Source organism: Rhipicephalus microplus, chromosome 10, assembly GCF_043290135.1.
Source record: "Rhipicephalus microplus isolate Deutch F79 chromosome 10, USDA_Rmic, whole genome shotgun sequence".
NCBI lineage: Eukaryota > Metazoa > Arthropoda > Arachnida > Ixodida > Ixodidae > Rhipicephalus > Rhipicephalus microplus.
The window spans coordinates 56,949,375-56,957,752 of NC_134709.1; the positions used below are offsets into that span (position 1 = coordinate 56,949,375).

The 8,378-nt window shown below is 46.0% G+C and overlaps 1 long non-coding RNA gene across 1 annotated transcript; it reads right to left on the reverse strand.

Annotated features, from left to right (window-relative positions):
• Window positions 1–712: 712 nt before the first annotated feature.
• LOC142774413 (uncharacterized) lies at window positions 713–8,090 on the reverse strand. The gene is made up of 2 exons (XR_012886387.1): window positions 7,766–8,090; window positions 713–1,619 (listed from the first exon to the last, which is right to left on the reverse strand). It is a non-coding gene; the product is annotated as an uncharacterized LOC142774413 (long non-coding RNA).
• Window positions 8,091–8,378: the final 288 nt, after the last annotated feature.

Here is an 8,378-nt window from a genome sequence, read left to right on the forward strand (position 1 = left end):
TAGAATAGGGGCTTAGACGTTTCCCTGCGATACACCTGATGTAACTTCTAATAGCTCCGATATTTGCTGGTTTATTTTTACGTACTGCGTTCGCTCGGTGAGATATGCGCTAATCCATTTTGTGATTGATCTTTTACCTTATTGTCGCCTGCAGTTTAATTAATAACTTTTGATACGAAACCCAGTCAAATGCTTTTGAAAAGTCGAATTGAGTAAAGTCGATCTGCTCTTGATGGTCAATGGGCAAAGGCAGCTCATGTATTATTTTATTGATTGATATGATTGATTGATATGTGGGGTTTAACGTCCCAAAACTACCATATGATTATAAGAGACGCCGTAGTGGAGGGCTCTGGAAATTTTGACCACCTGGGGTTCTTTAACGTGCACACAAATCTGAGTGAACAGGCCTTCAGCATTTCCGCCTCCATCGGAAATGCAGCCGCCGCAGCCGGGATTCGATCCCGTGACCAGCGGGTCAGCAGCCGAGTACCTTAGCCATTAGGCCACCGTGACGGGGCTCATGTATTGATTCAGCGAGTTGCGTAACGGTAAATAGGCCTTTACGAAAGCCATGCTGAAATGGTGACAAAATGTGCTCTTTTTCAAAGTAAGTAGTGATATGCTTAAGAATAATGTGATCTAGTATTTTTAAAGTAGTGCTTGTCAAGGATATTGGGCAATAATTAGCGACGTCAAGCTCACTACCCGATTTGTGAATTCGTATGAGTCTTGCCACTTTCCAGTCATTGGGAAGTGAGCATATTGTTACGGCAATGCTAAAGATAATGAAGAGATATTTGTTTATCCATTCGGCGTAACGGGTGGGGACCTGATTCGGTATATTATCAGGCCCGGGTTGTTTTTAATCTTTGTTTTTAGCAAAAGGTCAAATATACCTGCTTCACTTAAGCGGACAGGTTCTATGGGGTTGGCGCTATTAATTTTGAGAGGTGGCGGGATGTCGTTGTCTGTGGTGAATACTAAATGAAAGTAGTTATTGAACAAATTTGATCGTTCTCTGCTTTCATCTGGGGATAACGACAAAAAGATTTTACCAGCCATTTATTCAGCTGTCATCGAAAGGGGTAAGATAAGCGCAGTTACGTTTGTCACAACGTCATGGCACGACTGATAGAGCTGACGTCTCAAGTGCTACATCGCGTAGTACACATTCATTCCTACATAATTTTTTTTTCGATTCACCGGTGTCAGCTTCACGGGCTTCAGCGTGGCGCTTTCGGATGTGGGTCTTCAGATTGTCCTTCCTCGCGAACCGAACCTCACAAGCGTCACAGATAAACGACCTTTCTTTGGTATGTGCGCGCATGTGTCTGTGAAGGTTTTCCGGCTGAGCGAATTCTCTTCCGCACACGCCGCACCCATACGGCTTTGTGGACGTGTGTCTGCGGTAGTGTCTTTGGAACTTACTCGGATATCGAAACGACGCACTGCACACCTGGCAGATGTGTTTGTCGTCGACGATGTTATCGTCAAAATGTTTGCGAAGCTCTGCCACACTCGCGAAGACTTGCTCGCAAAAGTGACACATCCCCGGTGTGACATCGTCCTGGCTTTCTTGCAGTTGGGCCGATTGTTCTGCGCTCTGTGCTGGAAGTCTGCAACAGAACGAGTAAAATGCATCAATAAGACGCTTTTGCTGCAAAAAACTTACAATGTTCAGTGTTGATGCGCCTGAGACGACTCAAAGCCAAAATACATATTTTTCTTCTTGTTGATTGTGTTGATCCCCCTCCTCCTCTTTTTACAACTTATCTGTGCCTGACGCGTTTCTGGACGGCCTCCGGGATTGGAAGCATTGCAAGCTTTTCGCACCTCTCCTACTTGTTCACTGCCTCCGTGATTCTGCCACTTTTGCCCGAGCGACGATGTTAAGTGTTGGCGTCATCACGTAAGGCCACACTGTGCGGCTTAACAATGACTTGATACTATGAAGTCATCGCGTGATAATCTGCATCACTCGTGTTCACGTTGCTGAGGCGGGACGCCGATGCCACTGACAAGATTTTTGCGATTGGCGAGGCTGTCAATGGGCTTTCCCATTAACCACTGCCATCAATTTTTTATTCTATTTCTTCGCTAGAACTTAGGGTTATCAGTTGCGCCATGTTCGCAATAAACGAGGTAGTAGCGCCAGCTTTCGTAATGATTGTTTGAGTTTAACATCCCAAAACTGCGATATTATCATGAGAGACGCCGTCCAGTGGTGGGCTTCAAAAATTTGTACGATCAGGAGATATTTAGCCTGCACCTACATCTAAACAAACGGGCCTAGAGCGTTTTCGCCTGCATCCACTGGAAAAGCAGCCACCGTGACCGGGTTTTGATCCCACGAACTGCGAGTCCCCATTCTAGCAGCCTTACGACAACACCACCGTGGCAGATCAGCACCAGTTCCCTAGCCAGTGGCTTTTCTCTCTGTGGCCATTTTTCGTTTCTACAACAAAATGACCCTAGAATAGTTGTTACTGGTAAAGAAAGCAGATGCGCACCCGAAAGTGAGCAGCTTTTCAATGAAGGTGAAAAGCTCAGGGGCCGGGTGCGTAAAATTTGGGTGCACGTTAAATAACACCAGACTGTCAAAACTACCAGAGCCCTCCCCCACAGTGTCCCTAATCATCGTTTCGCGACGTAAAACCTCTGCAGTTATTTTTAAAAGGCAAAAGAAGAGGCCTGCGTGCAAGACTTGTTAAAAAAAAATCGGCGTGAATAGAAGAAATCACAAGAATAGGGCAGAGTCGGAGTGCCATCTAACAAGTGAAAGGTGACTTTAAAAATGAACTCAGTGAAAAGCAATACACACGTACGCAGAAAGGTTTAGGCGATGCCGAAGAAATGGCGGAGCTTAAGCACCTAGCAATCCCAAAGATATGGTTCATACACACAATCGCTACCCTCGTTTCTGATAAGGAATGCTTCAAGAAGTTCGCGCGCTTTTTTTTATCCTTGTGTTTCAGCACAATAGCAGTGTTACTGAACGATGGTTTGCATCCACATGATCTGCAATGGGCCGAAAGGTGTGTCGTCCGCATTACGCTTAATGCATTGTTGCGCTGCAGAATTCAAACGTTGATGCGTCTCTTTGACATCTAATTTTTTTTGTGCACGCGTACGTTGATTTTTGTTGTGTGTTGTGTTCATTTTTGTTTCAGTAAACTTAAGTTAAACAGCATTCGTGCGGTGTTTCCTTCTTGTGCTCTGCCCTATTTGAGCCTTTTTTTACAAGGTGCATGAAATCCAACTCACCCACCTCTATACCATACTAGTGTGCTGTACGCCTCCAACCGCGCACCGCCGCGGTGGTCTAGTGGCCAAGGTACTCGGCTGCTGACCCACAGGTCGCAGGATCGAATCCTGGCTGCGGCGGCTGAATTTCTGATGGAGGTGGAAATGTTCTGGCCCGTGTGCTCAGATTTGGGTGCGCGTTAAAGAACCCCACGTGGTCAAAATGTCCGGAGCCCTCCACTACGACGTCTCCCATAATCATATGGTGATTTTGGGACGTTGAACCCCACATATCTATCAACACCTCCAACCGCAACGCCACATGTGCGCGACGTCAAACTGCTCATAGTGATCATAATAGCAGCAGCAACTGCGAGTGTGATGTTCAACACCTAGCGCGGTCATTTACTAAAGTGGGAGCTGAGCGCAAGAGCATTATCTCGCGTAGCACGCTCGGGGGTGTATCACGGTCATGTGCTCTCATGAGCTCTTGACCATGCGTGCTTCACGGCTTTCGCTACACATGGGGCGGCAAAGTCTGTTTCGCCATCGTGACAAACTGAATGTTTGTGCCGAGTGGTAATGTTATCCAGAAACAGTAAAAAATAAATTAGCGTGACTGTTCGAGGAAACGTTTTGTGTTTCCAGTCGTGGACATAAGGATGGCTAAACTGTGTGAAACGGGAACCTATTAACGAGGTTCTAATGTAGCGTATGAATTCAACTAAATCGACAAAATATTTTTTTAAAGAAAAAAACCTTCTTGTGCGTGAAACACTTAAAAAAGTGAATATGGGACAGTGTGCACACGTTTTGCGCACTACTTTTTTTGCTCACATTTAGGAGTTTTCCTTCAATATGTCGAAGCTACCACCCTGTGCCAAAAAGTAATTAAAGGGGGGAAATCCTATACCACTGCATTCCGGGCATGAAGATACCAGGCACGGTGCACTCATCGCTAAACTATGAATAAGGGTGCGATAGCTTGTATAATGTATAATCCAACAGCGTTTAGCGTGAAGTAGCACTTGCCTTCTTGTGCTACATTGTTCACCTAAAAGGTTTGGCACAGAGCACTGATGGCTCATAAATGCACGAGTTGAACGCACGCTGATCACTTTTTACTGATTTGCCCACTCTGTCGTTAGGCTGGAAGAAGGTACTTGTGCGGGCAAGTTGAACTCACGTAGAGCGTCATATCGAACTTGCGCTCAGCGCTGGAAAAGGCGAAGGAACAAAGGACCCACGAAGAGGAGCGCTCACTTCCAAAGTGTTTTTATTTCGACTAACATGCATACATATCTATCTACAGTCGAGCACAAAATTTTCCGGACCATGCGAGTGTGTGCCAAACTGCCTGTCCGCGCCCCCTAGCGGTGCGCCATCTAGTGTCCACCGCAGTTATAGGCCGGAAACGTGTCGTCTTCTTATTCACCGGCCTTTCAGCTTTGTACTGCCGCGTAGCGCATTGTTATTTCGTGGTTTTCACGCGAAGTGCTTATCTGCAGTATGACCATCATATTTATGTTTTCATGGGATGATCGAAACTACCACGGCGCGCCTCAAATGGCGTTCTGTTAGATACGTCTCACTTTGCGATAAAGATTGTGACTGATAACAGTTATGTTCATAGACTGCTGTCCAGGACGGCCAAGCTCGTAGACGCAGATGCCAAAAGCGCGTCGGGTTAAAAAGCGAAAGATGAAAATTATTTGTACACAGTCAGAAAAGAGACAGGCCATCGATTAGGGGCGGGACGCTTTCAAGGCGCTGCGGTGCTGACGACCGCTGCTGACGTAATGGAAGTGTCACGAAGAGGCTTTCGGCCATGTGTCCGCGTGGTCCGTAAACTTCTATGGTCGACTGTACGTGCGATAGTTCTTGCTGCCCGCTGTAGCTCTGTTCCCCCGTCTGAACAGGATCAGTGTGTTGGACAGGCATCGCAACTATAATGCCAGAATGATTGCAGAAATAGCATATCACTGAGCGTGACTCGGTAAGGAAGTCGTCAATAAGGCTAACACAGAAGGAGGGGGAGTTTTTAAAATCACACATGCGAACATCCCATGATATAATGTTTTCTTGCGTTTCTTGTTGGTTTGTTGATTATTATTGCGTGTTGTTGTTGACTGTCATATCCCGATTTAAGGTGTATAATATGGCATACTTATATCCATGTTTTTCAAATAAAGTGTAAGTCGGAAGTTCGCGCATGGCCTGTTTTTGGTGTGTGTATTCGTATGTTGTTTCTGACGTGTGAGGAAGCTTAATATGTATTAATAAAGTAAAAGCCTCAGGTGACACTTAAAACGCGAAAATCGACTAAGCGCCTTGTGTTGGGCGGAATCAACTGGCGCAATAAAAAAAATCCATGCACATCGACAAAGTGGTTGCTCGTGATGAAGCGCCGCTAGTTTGTAAGACCCATACTGTCTACGTCGAAGTCGCCGAGTAGTACAAAGGAGAGAAGGATGAACGAATGGACAGAAGGTCTATATTTGAGCCATATGAAAGCTCTGTAGATGGTTTTGCGCGCAGGTGTCCTGCGCCTGCATGTTGAGTGTGCCCAGCGCGCCGATGACCTGATACTGGATGGACTTCGTAAGGGCTTCAAGAGCTTCGCTCCCAAAAAGTATCAACATGTGATAATGTCGCAATATGACGTCATCACGATGCGAGACCACCAAAGTTTGTGATGGTCCTATGAATGCGAATAACGCGGTGTCACACGATTACGTGATCGCGTGGCATCATCGCTTGGGTCAAAGGTGAACCGATCGCGGAAACAAGACAAGACAAAGCCAAGTGATGTGGAGAAAGCTTGAAATGACACCAATCTTTGAGGCCATGAAAAACCACGTTAGGGGCTGACAGTTAACATACGGACCTAGACAGGATCTGTACAAGGGCTGAGAAAAACAATAAAACATGGGCATCGTCTTCAAGTTGTCTTTGCAGTATACACAAGAAAGGTATCCTGTCAGTTTTACCTAAAGGCTCGCCTTTGAGACGCATGCGAGCTGTCAGAGTCATTGTGCTGTTACAACATCTACGTGTATGCACTGACCAGTGATGTATAGTTTTAAATCCTTAATAGAAACAAGAGGCGCGAAGGGGGTTTGGTTCGAAAATAGTGGGAAACAGTCCCGCGTGGCTGTCAGTCCGCTCTACATGAAAGCTACGGCAATGTCCGGATTCCCGCTGCTGGCATGAAAATTCTCGAAGAAAATTGTGTCGCCAGTTTCTTTCACCATGTTGAAGAAAAAGATGCCTAACAATCAGTGATATACGGCGATATGTGCAACATTTAAGGGTTCAGGGTCCAGGTGTGGCCAAAGGGCACCATGACTGATAAAGTGAGGACAATAGCGGTCACGAGTGACTTGCAATATACCATGTATTATGGCTGTAAAGTCACTTGAATTCACATGCTATACTGAGGTGTATTAGATTTATGAGGAATAAAATGATGACAGCGATATGGGCAGTGACCTATGCGTGTTAGATGAATGACAAGGCATACACAAACTGGAGAAGGCTGAACTGACTTATATGCCTCATCAACGCCCTTCAGACTAAGTGGGATGCAGGTGCTCTTCGTGATATGCACTAGTAGTGGGCACAGGCTTCGTGTAGCCCGAAAGCCTGAACCCAGCCTGGCCCAGCCCGGCCCAGCTCGCAGGCAGAGCTCGAGCGGAGTAAGGTCGTCTCAATTCTAGCATAGACAGGGCTCGGGCTACATTGTTTTTTGTTGGGCGCGCCATGCCATATGCAAAGCCCGAATTAAGTCGAACATATAAAGATCGCGCTGGTACTGTTTTTCCCCGCGTAGCGTCCTTCTCGCGAACGCCTCCCCCCTCTTTTTTTTTCTTTCACTTTCCCTTTAGCCACTTTAAACGCAAGGGGAGATGGTGAAGTCGCACAAGACGAACTTTGCGATTATATATACTCAGAATAATTCCTTGATTCCCCTCTCCTCATTTAAGGCACTAAACTTCTGGAATATCAATCAGCCCAAATATTCCACACTTGCTATGTTTGCAAAAAGATGGTGGCGATTGCAGCTACCAGTGCGAGCAGCAAACAAACCTTCACATTGGCGGGATGTGTCCCCCAGCCGCAGCGCTCTCTGCTGAAGCTGGAATCGTTGAACAGCTTGATTTCACACAAGTTGTAATCGTTGCATATAGTCACTTTTACGTATCGTTTGCTTACGTTTCACTTGAACATGCTGTATAAAGCGTCACATTATCAGGAAAGGACATCTTGTTTCCGCAAAAAGCCTTCAAAGTCTCACGCCAGACTGGGCTGGGCACAGGCTTTTGTTTTTGTAAGTTGGGCCAAGGCCGGGTGGGCTGGCGGTACTCTATCGTTCGGCTTGGGTGGGCTTTCGACGCAGTAAATGGGCTCAAGCCACGCTCGGGCTCTAAAGTATGGCCCTGGTACAGTTTATGTTATATATTCCACAACGTGGTTTTGCATGACATTACTAAAACGAAACGTTCAACTAGAAGCTCACCTGTTAAAATGCTTAGGTGCGTCGGCCTTGTTTGCGCCGTCCAGTGCGCCGCATCTCTCTGCAAATGTCTTGAGAAAATGCTGAAATTCTTCATCTTCCATATTCGTGCGTCCACCTGTGAATCGTGGAGGGGAGCCCATTGAACCGCTTGGTAGTACTAACTCGATATTTTGTCAGATTGAAGAGGGATGTTTGTAGCTTCGAGCGCTATAAAGCGCAGCCTAGTGGCACCGTGATATCGCTTTGCGGATGCGTTAAGAGTTGACTTTTTTCGCTTGCATGACGTCATTGAAGTCCTTTAAATTATCTTCGTGGTGTTAGCATGCAATTTCCTTTAAGTGCAGTACCATGAAAAATTGAAATGGGACTATTTATGGCTAATATTAAACAGAACTGACAGAGAATTATTCCAAGGAAAGTACATCGGATAAAAGCAGAAGTAATTGTATTGTAAATGTGAAGAAAAAAAAGTGGATGAAAAGATAACTTGCCGTGGGTAGGATTCAAACCTTCAAATAACGCATTCGATGCTCTAACAACTGAGCTATCATGGTGATTATCCCCCCCCCCCTTCCATAACAATGGGTATGTGTGCGCATTAGTCTTGGGAGCG